Here is a 17,281-nt window from a genome sequence, read left to right as displayed (position 1 = left end):
TGAGTATCTATATAGAGATTACCGTACCAAAAGTAAAGGTAAATCGCATTAGCCAGTGTAGGTTTTTTTTATTATTGATAAAAAGTTAATAAAAATCATCTCACTTCTCACTAGTTAGGTTTTACAATGATAAAGTGTTACATAGATAGAAAATAGTAAAGAAAATTGACCTATTTCTTAATTATAGTTACCTACTTGTGGCCGTTTATTTAGACATTATATATATATATATATACTCATATCAGCACAGAGATCAGGGTGCGTAGCCAACATGCCAGTCGTTTACGCTCCATAACAAACGAAACGTATTTAATTGTCACTGTCGCACTAATATGTAAGAGTGATAGAGAGACATAAAGCAATTCGTTATCGTAGCGCAAGTGATTATCACCTTGGCTGGGCACCCCAGGACAGGACAGAGCATCGGTAGCGTGTCGTGTGACTTTCGATTTCGATCTCCAGCTCATACAGAATTCACGAAACATAATTGATATTTACTGCCCGCTATTTCGTGAAAGAAAACGTCGTTAAGAAACTGAACTAATCCTTATAAAGCCTAGTTCACTCTTTATGTTGTCAGTTCAGTCAGTTCTTGGGGTTTGTTTATCGGTAAAACCCCAGGCTTCCTAAGTAAACTATGGGTATTTAATTTCAATACAACGAACAAAAATACAATGTCAAAGTGTCATTAAAATCTTTAATACATTAATTCTACGTATGTGAAAATAAAATTCACACAAAAATACTTCGACAAATCTTAAAATACTTAGACAGTCAGTTCACCGTATACATCGTTTATGTCTATACAGCAATTCAGCAACATGTCTGTTTCTGTTTTTATTTTGCTACCTTTATACAGACCTACAGACTAAAACTTAATCTAGTAACATAGATTGTGTGAAAGAGCCCCGCCCGCCCTCGCAAGTGCTGTATCAATTTCTATTCGATATTGTCGGTGCGGAAATAACAAGGAAAACGTATCTTATGTACAACGTCTTTTTTCCGTAGATAAGAGGCATTTTGCTGCTCGGCCTATTGAGAGATAAGGGCATTTAGATATCATGTATTGATTGGCAAAGTTAGAGCTATGTAATAGGTGCTTTGCTTTAGATACCAAAAATAGGTATTGGTAAAAATATTTTACTTATTAAAAAAATGTGCGACACTTTTTTTTTATACTACTTTTGTGGCAAACAAGTATACGGCCCGCCTGATGGTAAGCAGTCTCCGTAGCCTATGTACACCTGCAACTCCAGAGGAGTTACATGCGCGTTGCCAACCCAAACCCCCCTCCCTCTCGTTGAGCTCTGGCAACCTTACTCACCGACAGGAACACAACACTATGAGTAGGGTCTAGTGTTATTTGGCTGCGGTTTTCGGTAAGGTGGAGGTACTTCCCCAGTTGGGCTCTGCTCTAGATCTGGAATGACATCCGCTGTGCTGTGCCCTACCACACAAAACGAGATGTTATTCACAATGCCCATACCTCTCTTTTGGACGTAGTTTAAGGACGTACCCGGGTCCAAAATGCAACTGTAATCTTGTTTAATAACAATAAAGGTATCCTTGTTAATTATTAATATTAAATTTCCACTGTGAGGAAACAACTCAAAATTTGCAGCAAATTATTTTGCCACTCTTGTGGATGAAATGCAACTTTCTCGTTAGATTTTGAAAAATAAAGAGAGCCTTTAAGAGCTGGTGTGGAAAAATATATAAGTATATCGATATCGTATATCGTTCGGCGGTCGGTTGCTAAAATCAGACCGATCGTAAATTTCCCGTGTAGGGGGAACTGTTGTAACTTGAACCTAGTTTTACCTCGGACAGTTGGCAATATTTCCACATTGCCATGGTTATTTAAATATTTCATTTATATTATTTGAAACTTTATTCTTAATTCAAGCAAAATCAAGCTATCAACGAAATTTGAGAGCGGCCGGTAGGTATCTCAAGAAAAAAATTAAAATATAAAATGTGTTATGAAAAGTCCGTATTTCGAACTTTACATAAAGGAATGATTATTTTATCTTTTGCTTATTTTGCTTTTATTGTTTTGCTAATAGATAACAGAAGTTAATATAATCGGTTAAAGTTAAGTAAATTAGCTACTCGATAGTAAGATCATTTTAGCCTAATCTCAATTGGAAGGGCTATTACGAATCTTACTTTTACTTATCCAAAACGTTGTTACGTTACGGTTACGTTGTTACGGACACCGAAAATACAATGTTGTACCTTGGCTCGCTCTAGCTAGTACTGTAAATATATAATTATTTACTTAAGGTTTAATATTTGCCGTATTTCTAATTATTGGTTATCTGCATTGTAAGTTATGTACCAAGTAATCGATCTTAAGAAGGATTCCTAAAATGTTTTGGGGCTTAATAAAATATGACCATTGCTAAGTATATTTTTCTAAGGTAATTGAATGGCGTAAATGTGTTAAAAATATCTATGATTTAGTAATAAATATTATTTCTATGATTATATTATAAGTTTAATACTTAAAATTATCATGTCCGAGGCACAACGGGATATGTCCAAGCCACGTCAGGGGTGTTGTTCCTTGGACACTTTTCCCTTTTGTTTCGTCAACCAATCCTATCACAATAAGTAACCTAATCCTTTATTTTTATATCGTATTTGATTGTCTATTCGTGTCTCTTATACTATTTGGAAAAACAAACAATTCTGCAGCCTTTAGTTTTTTTTTTTCTTAAAAAGAAAAGGTAAAAACTGTCCAAGGTATAATAGCTTCCCCTAATATTTTAACGGTAGTCACATTAAACCAATAGATAGGTAGGATAGGTTCGTTAGGTTGCTTCAAGTGCCCGAATAGGAACTCCTCGACTCAGAAATAAGATAATGGCTTTCACGTTTCACTATATGCCTAGTAATTTCATGATCTACCGGATTTTACGATCAGTCGCCAACATATATACTACGTATTTTGAGAAATGAATGACATGTTCTGTACCTTATAAAATCTGACTCTGACACTCATTTAGCTTATTCTTTATCATAAAATATGACAATGTAACTAAGATACGTATGTAAGATAATTATAACAGCTGTGAAGTTCATGTGACGCTTAGACGCGTAACGCACTGTCGACTAGTCGCCGGCGACTTCGTCTCTCGGCGCGGCGACGAAGACATTGGCAACTAGGGCTAAGAGATCAAGCCGAGCGCAAGCATCACTAAAATATGTTATGTTCTTCACAACTATGTTCAAGAGAGAGACGGATACAAATTTGTCATCTTGACAGTTGCTCGCATTGTGAACGCTTCCATTTGAACCCCGTGTTCTTAGTGGTCGCCGGCGAGCAGTAGTCACTTGTGCGTCGCCACTACGCAGCCAGTCGCTGAGTCATCCGGGCGACTGGCGACTAAGTGGGTACAGGCCGAGGTACCTATATAAAATTTATAAATATAGAAAGTCACAGTCGCCGGTGACAAATCAACAGTGCGTAATATTTCTTAAGTACCCGACTGATACTGATACTTATAAGATTTATAAGTATCCTAAGGAGATGCAGTTCCTCTGGTACAAAATGCGAAATAATAATTAACGAATACGAACGCAACGAGGATTCCTAAAATTTACAGCGCTCAAGCTTCAAATATAAAATTCGTTTCCAACAAGTTATAGTATTTGGGATTTTCATCAAGCAGTCAGGCATTTTGCATGGAAACGCTTTGATGAAATATTTTTTACGATACAAATTAAAAAGGGCTTTGACCGCGGGCTGGTCCCGGCTCGTGCCGGGCATCATAACTAGACCGTTTAACGCCAATAATAGGCCTCATAAAAATTGTAATATTGAACTGAAAACATTTCAAATCAGACTCTATCAAGCTTCAAGCCACATTCAAAATCTTAACTTGAAGTGGCAATAATTTCAGTGTATTTTGCTCATTCTAATTTGCGTGCAAGATGCATTGAAATTAATATCAGATCAATTGTTTATAGGGTATCAAACCTTCCTATCGTCAGCACGTCTTGTAATTCGCTACATCGTATAAAAAGAGCGAAGCATCCCCCTTTTTTGCTTGGGAAAACCCGCAAGATCTAAAAAGAGAGTCACTTGTTTTTATTGTAGGTGTAGGTATAAGAATGTTTAGTATAATTTTTGTAACTTGGTCTTCAATCGGTAGAGCCATATTATTTTGGGGTACCTAATAATAATAAAAATGAGAATTAATCATAAATAAAAATGGGATTCACAGAATCTGTTCTAAGCGATCACATTTTTTTTATTTACCGCTAGAATATTAATGAACTAAATAACAATCCAAATAAAATTGTGAATCAAGTTCGTGCAAATATACGCTGTTATTCCATTCAATCAAAAGAGCATTTATTGGTGTTAGACTACCTATTAAGCAACAACGTTATAACAATTTAACACAAGCCAAGAAATTTTAAATAAAGAACAATTTAATCCATAGTTTGTAAGAGAGACTAAGTAATGAACATACTAGTACACCAGGCGTCTCCTCCTTCTATTTGTGCTGGATTGTTTACACCTGGTCTAATTAAGAACGCTTGCGAACACACGGTTAGATCAACATCTCGCAAATGAGTTTGTCTAACTATTCTTAAGCTGTACCTACAGGTATTTAATACACTTCTACAACACACCCTAAACTTATATTAGATTGAAGGCTTTAAAGCCCAACCCGTGTAAGGGAACTACACAAACCTTGTAGTTAATGACTGGGCTGATCGGGCAGCCGCCGACGGGCAATTTATCAAGGCGTGTATAGACAAGTCCGGTGACTCATCAAAACCCAAAACAGGCCGGTTTTGGCCCATTTTTGCCTAAATATTTATTACGTAAATAGTCATATTAGCCCTTCTAGAGGCGCTCCTTTTTCCGTAATCGATATTCAATAACGTGACTCAAGTTATTTGGCATCGTTAAGCCGTGAAATTACAGTAGCTGTGTATGTGCGTATTGAGAATGCCTGTTTACGACAATTGAACCTTCTGCCGCTGGTAGGAAATATGGTGGAAGGGATAATAATGTAAAATAGAAAGGTACCTACTCGTTTTGGTCAATAATCAAAAGTAACTAGACTAAGATACTACTTGTTACCTATCTATTTACTTGATTGTAAAGAACAGTTATTTGCAAGCTATTAGGTATATACCTACCTACTCGTATTCCAAACATAGAGGTGATCATTTATTGCTTTAATATGAATGAAAATACGACTTGGGGCGATTTTTCTGATCAAAATGCTTAAATGATAAATAAGTTTATTAAGAACAAACATAAAATATACAATTTTGTTCCTGGGTTCGGTAAATTAAATGATATAAGAACACTTTGCGTTAGGTACGTTTTTATTTTTAATTCAAGTTTGGAAAATTATGACGATTGTAACAAGCTCAAGACCAATGTCTTAGCAGCGTTGATTTGTAGCAGAGCCTCTATTTTCGACTTCTATCATCAACTCAACTTAATGGTAAGCACGATCGTAAACAAGAAGCGTCAGGCCAATTCAAACTTACATTGTGGCATCAAAATGACGTCTATATGATGTCAGTCGCGTGTGCATATCGCTCGTACTTGTCCGTAAATGTAAGATTTGATAACAGATATACAGACACCTGGACAAGTGAAATTAAAGAAAAGTGATAAATGGCATTGAATATGGTTGTTTCCATCTACAAATCTTAGGGCAGAATTGTATCCCAATAAATTCTTATGGATTATAAAAACATGTTGAACTACCTTTATTTAGTAGACCTCTAATTAGCATATTTTTGTAAATATTGAATTTATAATCACTTTTGACACACGTCACGTGACCCAAGTCGAAACGACATTGATGATTCTGACGTCACAACTCTCGGTTTGACACTGTTGACAGTTCTTAGGCGATCAACCGAGGCCCTCCTGTTGTCTGTCCTCAGTACAAAATTTAATAGGTACTCAAGCCATTGCCATTTTGGTGGTGAGCAAGCTGTGTATGTGTGTGTAAAAATGTGTATGTGTATGTTTTAGCATGTTTTTAGGGATGTGGACTTGTCGATTTTAATCATGTTATACAGGATGACCTTAGCCATTGGACAAACTCTGAAATACCACGTAGGGTTACTTCTCAGGAATGCTCTGACGTTAATATTTTTTTAATTAGAACAAAAGATAAAAAAATTTTTTTTCGAACAAAAGTTATTAGCAATAATCGACAACAAAAAGAAACACACTGTGTTAATCTTTGGCAGTGTTTTTGACAATTTGTTCGAAATATTTGATAATAATGACATTTTTCAAAAGTCAGAAGCTTATTAGTGTCATAAATAAAAAAGATAATCAAAAAGGTCGAAGAAGGTTCCATACTATTATTTGAGGATATTACCTTAGGAGCTACTAACACATACGCTCCAAAGTAATAAATGGTAATTTGTTAAACTCTTCGAAACCGCTACACCGGTTGTTATGATACTTTGTACATTGGTTCTAAATACCCTAATGCATATGTACATTTCGGTTTTGTCCAATGGCTAGGAACACACTGTATTACATATTACACAGCGGAACAGAATAGCCATTAATTAAAGCTTCGATATCTTCACTAAAAATGAACATCATATAAATGCTAATGGATAATACTTATGATATAATAAAATAACTCTGCGGAAAACATATTTTATTAGTTGGTTAAAACCCACACATACACATTTTTACGCACACATACACAGCTAGCCCACCACCTAAATGGCTACTGCTTGAGTATCAAAATTTTTACGGTATGTATATGTACATAGTTATGTATCAAATCGTAAACTGTAACGTCACACAATTTTCAAAGAGCGTTTTGGGCGCGAAAGCATCTATCAAAATATTTTTTGTTAATATAACATATTTAAAGCCGTTTTTAGAGTTAAAGTTGAATTTTAGGGCAACGTTTGGTTAATACAGAACGTAATACAATGTGTTTAAAAATTTGGAATCAACCCTATTATCAAATTAGTAATTATTTTCGATTAGAGAGACTAAAATTTACTAAGTAGTACTCAATAGTACATTGTGCAACGAGGGGGGTAAGAGAAATTTTGGACACGAGGGTGTAGTAATTCTCGACAGCTGCAGGCTGGAGGGAATTAAAGACCCGAGTTTACAATATTACTACCCTCGGAGTTACACACAATGTTTATCATCACACTTGCGAAAATAAAATTAATTCTTAAGCGGAATAATTCTTAAATACGGTCATCATTAAACATTCGTCCGCCATTTTTTAATTTCTTGACAGATTAGACATCGAAGGCACAGACCTATTCGGCATTCAGCCACGATTGAAAATTAAGTAAAGATATTTTAAACGGCTGTTAAATTAATCAAATTCAATAAATTTAAACAAAAACTAAAATATTAAATTATAAACGTCAGTATTTTAAAAATAAAACTGATTTGTTTTAGGTATTTGGTTTGTATGAATAAGTGACATAAAAAAGCTATAACTCTCTAGGGAATTATAGTTTATTTTCACAATCCTTAATTCCCGCAGGAGCAAAATAGGCCTTTGTACTTCAGTACACCTGCATGAAATAAGATCTTTTTCGAGCATGTTTGATGAACACCTATATTTATGATCCATCATGTAAAAGCTTAAACTGAAATAGATGTTTTAAACGAACGAAAAAGTGACGAGGCCCTCCAATGGCCGAAGCTGGAATGAGCCGGCGTCTTCAGCTTATGCGGCTAACGCATTGACCATTAAGCCACCTGGCCACAACCCGAACACAAATCAAAATATTAAATAAAAATAGTTTGGTTTGTTTCCTAGTTATCATCATGTGAAACTTAAAACGAATTCAATATGCAGGTGTTTATTTAGTCACCTGCAATATTTTACGGGGTGGATATATAGGTCATACTGAGCAAGTTTTACTATGTGCCCAACCTCTAAATCACGAAAAAAATTAACTACTGCCTCTAACTTTATTTATTTACACGTTAGGCACTAAACAGTGTTTTAATGGAATTAAGCTCAATCATCTAATCAGATGTGGCATACGACTACAAACGAACGAAAGAATGACGAAAAATTATTTGTTTGTTAAGTGTATCGTTGTATCAGTGAGTTACGAGCAGTCATGTTATAAATAGATCTGATTGCTCTCTTCTGAAGAACGAAGATGGTTTCTATGTCAGCTGCTTTGCCCAACGCCAGTATGCCATAAGATATAATACTCTGAAAGTAATTGAAGTAAACTAGGCGAGCTGACTCCACGTCAGTGATTTCGTCTTTTTCCCATTGCAAAGCAGGTTATTTGCTGTGAACTATTCTAGTACCTCTTCCAAAGTTTCATTGACACGGCTATAATCGCTCAGTTTCCTGTCAACTTTGTAAATTAGTGAGGTGCCATCAGCAAATAAGACTATCTCACATTTGTGCTTTACAAGATTCGGCAGATCATTAATATGTAATAAGGAAGAAAACAGGTCCCAAAATTGAACCCAGTGGAACTCCGAGCTTTACAGTCATACCAGTAGACTCTGTTCCATTTACAACCACTTTCTGGGTTCTTTGGTTTAAGTAAGACTTAATAAGGCTTAGATCTTCCGTTGACAGACCGTAGTACTTCAGCTTGTGTCATGCTCCATACAATCAAATGCTTTGGACTGATCGCAGAAGACACCTATAGCATCTAGCGAGTGTTCCGAGGCATCGTATATGTGGTTGATTAGAAGAGAGGCGGCATCAGACGTCGAACGATCTATACGAGTAGGAGCTATATGCACTTATGAGGGAAATGCACGATAACTAAATGATATCATTTAGATATCATTCTGATGTCAGTGTTACCTAGATACTTTCCGGTAGTATTTCATCGCTTTACCTTTTTACTACCTTTACCTTTGTACTGGCGTTTGCTAATTTTACTTTCGAGTATTTCAATACAAGGCATTGATAGGAATAATAAAAAACCATTGTAATATTTAAGTGCCTAATACTTTTCGTATTAGCTAGTATTATTATTACTCGTACACCTTTTATGCTGTCAGAAATTTATTGGAATTATAAATAGCTTTCGAACAACACTCTTTTATTTGAAACTCTGACTGCGGATATTAGCGAGCCGAACAAATATCGCAAGAGAGTTGCTTTCCGAGAAACTGCTACACCAGCATAAATAAACATTGTATATTTTATTTTGAGGAAGAAGTAGGTATGTTTATTTACCTAAGTTGACTTTATGCCATATTCTGCGGCAGCAGATAATTTTTGTTCATATTTAATCTGCGTAAGTGTCCGATATAATTATCAATCGAAATTTATTTATTTATTTATACTTTATTAAATACAATAAACGAGTTTAAAAAAATTAATGATGCAATTTAAAAAGTTTATATTTACAAAGTTTCGCCCATAATTTGTACAATAGAATATGCTGTTTTATAATGTGTAAAATAAAATGCAAATACTTTAAATCAAATCTTTACAAAGTGTAATAAATATATGTGAAATAAAGACTTTATAAAGAAATGTTACCAGAAGTAGAAATTTGTTTGTAATGTTATATTTACTCTTGTATATTTGTTACGTTTCTATACTACTAACAAAATTATTATAACCACTTCAATCAATAGCTAATAGCTTCAATTTATCAGCGGCGACTTGTTTTGGAACTACCATAGGTACATAGCACATACCGTACGTAACATTTATCAATCACATTTATCGTATATCTTTGTCATTATTACTGTAAATGAACAATTTTCAAAATTATTACCAACATTCGGATGAGAAATATACTGAAAGTGACACTTGAACTGACCACGCGACAGTAGCGCCCCTAGCGGAGAATTGTCACGATAGTCATGCATTTTTTTTTAAATAATATCGATAATACTATATGATATGAACAACAGTGCCCAACTTTAGTAACATTTGTGCATATTGACTTATGAATCTAGTCCGCATAAATTTGGATTAGACTTTAGTTACTGAGTTGCCATTAATACACACGATCTAAAGTACAATAATTTCTTCGTTAATACTTTTTAATACACTATACTTAATCGTAATTCAGTAAAAAGAAAATTATAATTTCTTAGCTTCAGTTAACTACTTAGAAAGATTTTTTTCCTGGGTCATGAATGTTTTCTATGTATTTAAGTACGAGTATATATTATATATATCGTTGTCTGAGTACCCACAACACAAGCCTTCTTAAGCTTACCGTGGGATTTAGTCAAATTGTATATAAGAATGTCTCTACAATATGTATTCTAATATTTCTTTTCCTTTTCTGTTTACATAATATTATCGCTAAACAATAAAATTAAACGCTTAACGTTTGACATATCGCCAATCGTTTATTTTATTGCTACAAAAGCACAAAAACCTATTCAAATGAAGGGTTGAACAATAAATTATTTGGGCCGAGAACAAAAACGACGAGCACCGAACCAATGTATTCGTTTTTGTAAATCGCGAGAAAGTTCTGTTTAGCGATACAATATTTTTCACTGAAATGTATACAGGCTGAGGATCCAACCTTGCAAATCATTTTAATGGATAATTAACTGGGGAATGGGGAATTTTCCACCCCTCTCCTAAATTCACGAGACATTTGAAGCTATTATTTAATTTTGTTACTTTGACGTAATTTAGCGTTAGCAGCCTAGCTATAAGGCGTACGACTTTTAAACCGAAAGTCGAGGTTTCAAACCCCGGCTCGAAAATGATTTTTTTGGAACCGATCGCTTTTCAGTTAAGGAAAACACCGTGAGAAAACTGAACTCCCAATAAGATTCTTACTAATTGACGCTTTGTGCAGACCATAAGCAGTAAAAAACTCACAATTGCTCTTCTTTGTTGCAGATTCCTGAGCCGTAACGTTGAGCGCGGTGGTGTTTAAATCTTCATAAGACAATGTTGAAAAAATGCTTAAAGATGCAGAATACGTTACTCTAAATGACGAAAATGATTACCCAGTAAGAGAACGCGCAGAATGCAACCAGGGAGTTCCGGATTAACGTGATGCAACTTGTAATGCTAAACTTCTTAATCATGTTCGATATAGTGTTCATATTTTTTCTGTTTCTAATTGCGGTTACATGTGTGATGAACTACATGCCTGGGAAAAGCAAGAGGCAGGAGGTGATTGAGGAGGAGGTGGACGATGACGTCATCCCGCCGCCCCCGCTGTTCGATGACGATTGCCTGCCGTCGACTAGCCGCGACACTTACGTCGTCATTCCACCACCGTTGGACCACGTGGCTAATGCTAAAGACGGGTGTCCTATACACGTGGTGTAATATAAGCACTGAATAATATGTAAGTGTCTAATTTTATGAGTAATACTGTATTATTATATTACTAATATAGTTACCAAACTTTTTTGTTATGTACAGCGAACTGCAAAGTGTCTACAAACTTTTTGAATTAATTCCATTCATAGAGTGGGTATACACTTTTGCAGGTGTGTATATGACTGTATAGGCACGGTTAAGTTTTGTGGCGATACAATATCGACAATAACTACATATTATTGTATCATAATAATATACAACGTGTTTCTACTCTCTGGACATTGACCGGGGTCCAAAGTAGAGTTCCTTCTCAGGAATTATTTGATTAGATAAACATAAAAAAAAAATTAAAAGTTAAATTAATGAAAATAAATCATCAATAAATAGGAGCATACTGTAATAGTCGTTCACAATGACGATAAGATTAAAGTGACTCTAGTGACATAACATACTCTTTAATTACATACAGGCTGTTCCGAAAGTATTCAATCTTAAATCATTAATTTCTCCATTAATACTGTAGCGTGCGCTTGGAATGCGACTTTGAACATAGGTTAGAAAACAACGGTATCTATCTCTACACGTCCTATTCATCTATGTCCAAATGGTAGAGACATCTTGTATACAAATTGCCTCCAATGAAATTAAAATCTTAATTAAACGAAACAGAGTGTCTTTTGTTTTGTTTCGTTGTAATTTAATAAAAAAAATTATACATATAAATATATATCCTTTTTTATTTTCTTTTATAGTGGGCCGCTAGAGGCTAACCTATAGAAGTATACTTCAAATACCCCAATATCGGGTTCTATCAAAGCTACCCAATAAAAATATCAACTTCATACATCGTCATCGAAATATTGCCCAATTCGTATATTTGTAAGTTATTACATGGAGTAAACTTCTCATATCGTATCTAATAGTTTTTCCTCATAACTTTACACGGAGGCTAAAGCCGGTATTAACAGTTTGTGTATGATTTGGTTTGTATACTCGTAATAACTTATGTTTCGTCTTTTTCAGATCAACGTAGGAGTTTATTACGAAGAAGCCTTATGAGAATGTAGATGACAAAAACAAAATGTAGGCATTTTTTACCAAATCGTCATGTATAAGTAAAATTTCTTGTTACGTAAGACTAAAAGGTGGAATTTTTGGGACTCAAGAGAATGGTATGTACTAACAAATGACTCGGTTGTTCAATAGGTTTGTCAAAGCGCTACCAACATATTTACAGATACGCTCTTTTGCGTCAAGTGCGATATTTAAGTAGTTACTTGTTATTTTGAGTCGATATAAGTAGATACATTTATGGAGTAAGGAACCGATTATATAGTTATAACACGTAACGCCTAATTGTTGGTAAACTTTAAATTAGTTAGCAAACTGATCTCTATTGTGTTAGCCTACCCAATATATTTCGTGCCCTCGAGTTAAGTATCACAGACAGTAGAAGCAAGTTTGTTACAAATCACCGTTGTTTTCTTTTGCTATCGTACCCAAGGTACTTTCAACGCGAAGTGTTCACATTTCATGTTTTTGCAAGTGCTTCTTTAAAATAAATGTGACTGAATTATAGGTAACATAGATAAGGTTTATATATTATGTTAATAGTTAACTAAAATTGTATGCTATACCTACGTTAAGCCGGCATTTTGTAAAGGTTATAAATTATTAACATATTAGACTATACATATTTTATTTTGATTATTAATTAAGATTTGAGTACCTAGTTTTATTTGGAAGTAAAATGCAAAGTGAATCTAGTAAAATGCTTAGAACCCTGTTGCCGACAAAGGCTTCAAAGATGAATAACCTCACATTTGTTTTCTTTCTTTTCTTTAGAACTTTTTGTAAGTGATCAATCCTAAATTTCGTAATCAATTAAGTGTCTAAATAATCCAGACTATTTAATTTAAATAGAATTTTGACGATGACTAAGATTAATAAAGACAGATTGAAGTAAGTTTCACACTGAGTATAATTTATACAATAATCCATTTATAAGTAAAACTTAGCTGTTTTTAATTTTTTATTTTATTAGACACTTAAATAAAGTGATGTAACTATTGGATAACAAAAGATCAATCTAAAATGAATTAAAGAGAAACATCAATCATTCTCTACATTGGAATAGATTCTCGTTTTTATCAACGTATGTAATATTTAGTTTATATTCAAAATATGAGTAAATGTTCATACATCAGACATTTCCGTACGAAAATTATTAGTAGAATTAAGAGTTATATCAAACATTATGTTTCTATGTGTCATTTCTTTTTTGTTTTGATGATGATGCCTACAGATAAGCATAATAAGCAGATAAGTACTCGTAAAACTGTTTAAGAAATTATTACCAATTGAATTGCTAACCCAATTCTATTGCTTTTCGTTGCTGTTCGTAATTTGGAAATAACATTTCGTTTCTTATTTATAACCACTTTTCAAAGTTATATTTCCTATCTTAATTATACAGGCATACCTACTGAAGATTTCGCCCTATTACTTTAAAATATATATATATGTGAATACGGTTTTTCACGAGGAACATACCGTATACACATGCAGGACATACAGAGTTCTGAAATTTAAATACACTTAAAATCAGAATATAGGTGATGTTCCGATGGCAACTACGGCTGCGTTTAGGATGTTTCGATATTACTGCTGCGGCCTTCACTCGGGCGCTGCCACTGACAATTTCCTTGATAATATGAGTGACTTTGGTAGCCGCATCACTGCCGCGATTTTTAACGTTCAAGCCCTTACTCATTTATGGGAACTAGACAACTCTGAAACTCACTATGGAAATTGACGGCGACAGCGCCCGCGTCAAGACCGCAGCAGTAAAGTAGCAACAGTAGTAGCAGCAGCTGCAGTTGCCATCCGAAAAGTGCAGCGTGTTCATTTCTTTACACCAGTAGCGCCTTATTGAATCTGAACAAGTGAGTGACAACTTTTTTACGTCGCACCATTATTGTGGATAAAAAATTGATGAACTAGCTTCTGCCTGCGTCTTCGTCTGCGTGGAATGATAATAATAATGAATGATAAAAACTATCCTATGTCCTTCCCCGGGCCTCAAACTATCTCCATACCAACTTTCATCCAAATCCGTTCAGCGGATTAAGCGTGAAGAGGTAACGGACACACAGACAGACAATTACTTTTGCATTTATAATACAAATTATTTATAGGTATAGTAAGGATACATGTGTTTGCAACTTGACATTTGAAATATTTAACTTATCTCACACACAAAGTTGTCATAAATTTGTTTCTCTCAATGTTGGTTAAAAGGTAAAGTATTTTCATACCCGACTACTGCACAGTCATTCGGTATTTTGTATAGGTAATAGTCTACCCTAAATCGTCGGCACTTACTAAGCTGATGATTATGAGACATTCATAGTAGATTACTTTTTACAGCTCGGATGAGAAAGGCTATATTTTTATTTGATTTCTAAAACTATGTGTGAACTAGTGTACCTACTACTTAATGAACGTATTGGAGATCCAGAAGGATTTTAACATAAATATCTGATTTCGTACCTTTAATGTTTTCTGGATTCGGAAACATTTTTTTCATCATGACTCAGTTAAAAAACACCGTGTTTATAACAAATTGCTCAACTTATAAGTCGACAGCAAACTCATATATTATTTTCTGCTTCAGTTTCCCCAGAAATGCATGATAAAAATCCATCGGCTTCGGCTTGGGTACCATGTCAATTTAGTTTTGGAACTATTTATTAGTTTTGTTTAAAGTTTTATATCTACATCCATATCATTAACTTCCTATAATATATTCAGAAACGATAAACTAATGGCATTTATTAAGAGAGAAGAGTAGTTTTGCAAACCTAACTAAATAACGATACTTTTTCTACATTCGTTTGTAAGTTAGCATAAAATTCCTTTTTTTTGTTTATAAATACACTGCATATAGTAAAAAAAATAAATATAATGAGCGATAAGGATATTTCGAAGACGCCACCTCAAATTCGCGAGTTAATCAAGAGAGGAACGATACCCTAACGCCGGCCGTTATATGCGATTCCTGAATATATTATAAATAACTTATAATATGTATGTAGATATAGCAGTGTATGTAACTGTACGTAATTAAGCATTATAACACTGGTATGATCCTTTTATAAAACTCACTTCGTTCGTTTCATAAACCCATACTCATATTTTAATTCCTTTCATTATGTAGCAGTCAGATAAACTACTATTACCTAACGATCTTTTTTGAGGGTATATTCGTTTGTGACAATAAAAATCCGATAGATTAAAAGAAAATAATCAAGAAAGAAGCTAGTAATGTTTACAAAAATCCCGCATTAGAACTGTCTGGTGTGTACTTACAACGCACCTATTTACTGATAAGCGATAGAAGTAAGATTATCATAATAAATAATAAAAACGACAATACATGTATTACGAAAAGTTTCTCATATCATTTGAATTAAGTGAAAAAACTGCATACCACACATAGATCTATAGTTTAATTATATTTATTAGATCAAACTAAATTCTATTATATAATTTATTTTTGTGACTGATGAAAAACAAGAGAAAAAATACATTAATAGATCACTTGGCGCTTTTAAGAGCACATGTGGTTACGTTTATTGTATGAAGAAGACAGGATAAAGTATCGTCTTTTATTTCTATCACTGCTTAAGAGCCCGGTGACCGTTTTAGAGCAAAGATGTAAAATTGATAGCTTTAATTGTTTAAATTGTACACCTTTTGTTACGTAATATCTAAATAACAAGTATTAGTTTCAATTAGCAAGTTTTTTCATCTTGCCTTTTAATAATGAGGTCGCAAGCGTGCGTCCCCGGTAATCTGTGACGAAAAGGGACAGTTTTTAAAAATTTATCAATAAATGATGGTAGTACATTATACAAAATGATGTATAAGAACAGTTTCAGCAAATGTTGTAGATAGTTTAATTACCAAAATTACGTTGAAATTAAGTCGATTTTCAGAGAAGTTGTCACTTGTTTTGAAGTAATTTCTGGAGAAAATTGATTTCGTCTAAATTTTATTTATACTACTTCAATTTTATAATAACAAAAATGTAGTTTATTAAAATTAAATATGTGTAATACAAAATTACTATTTTTAGCAGTCAAAACTTTACGATATTTAAAAATAAGCTGCGCTGCTGCACTGCTTTACGCGCGTTTACCTAAACGTCCATCAGAAAAAAAACATTACTTATTAAGTGAGTCTGGTTTTCAAATAATTATTGATTAAAATGAAAGATAACAAGATGTCCTAATAGAAACCAGTACTTGTTATTTCTAATAGTTAACAAAAGGTGTACAACTTCATGCGCTAAATCTATCAATTAAACATTTTTGCGACCAAATCGATAACAGCCTCTTTAAAAGAGAGTGTTTGTCTTGTCTTTATCACGTAACTAACCATAATACGCCTAGCTAACATGGAAATAGCAAAATTTTATCAATTAAGAATGTTGTTTGATTTAAAGTTAAATAAAAATGTATCCGTTAAATAGAGTTAAAATTTTCATAACTTAGATCACAAGTAAATCAGGAATAAATTACACTATGTGATAATTATATACACAATTTATAAGATGTAGCAATGGAGAAGATATTGTTTTTAATTTGTTGTTATACGAGTGTCCCAAAGACGCTTACTATTGATGTAATAATAAAGTGCACTACAGCAGTGTCGTCATATCAGAACTGCAGTTTTATTTAACCCGATGTACCTACTCGTTAGGTTAAGGTCGCTTGCAAACTGTCTGAGAGCGATCTATATCTGTAGGAATTCAAAATCTTTTAGGCGTGTTTCGCAATAAAGAAGCGCACAGGCTTCCTGCCACTAAAACTAGATATAGATAGTGTGGTGGGGTAAAGTGACAGCAGTTTGTTCTTTGCCTAATTCCCATAGTTCTAAATTTGCTTATTTTGAGGCTAGATTAGATACAAACATGTCATTTAATTAGCCTGGCA

General features: G+C 33.9%; 1 long non-coding RNA gene across 1 annotated transcript in view; it reads left to right on the top strand.

The window, feature by feature from the left end:
- Positions 1-17,011, top strand: part of LOC133534647 (uncharacterized) — a 40,300-nt gene extending 23,289 nt beyond the window's left edge. Inside the window, exons 2-3 of the long non-coding RNA XR_009802070.1 lie at positions 10,851-11,307; positions 12,306-17,011. This is a non-coding gene — a long non-coding RNA (uncharacterized LOC133534647). The remainder of the gene's footprint in view (positions 1-10,850; positions 11,308-12,305) is intronic.
- The last annotated feature ends 270 nt before the right edge of the window (positions 17,012-17,281 follow it).

This window comes from Cydia pomonella, chromosome 2 (genome assembly GCF_033807575.1).
Source record: "Cydia pomonella isolate Wapato2018A chromosome 2, ilCydPomo1, whole genome shotgun sequence".
Classification (NCBI taxonomy): Eukaryota; Metazoa; Arthropoda; class Insecta; order Lepidoptera; family Tortricidae; genus Cydia; species Cydia pomonella.
This window is presented reverse-complemented; position numbering and strand designations above follow the sequence as displayed.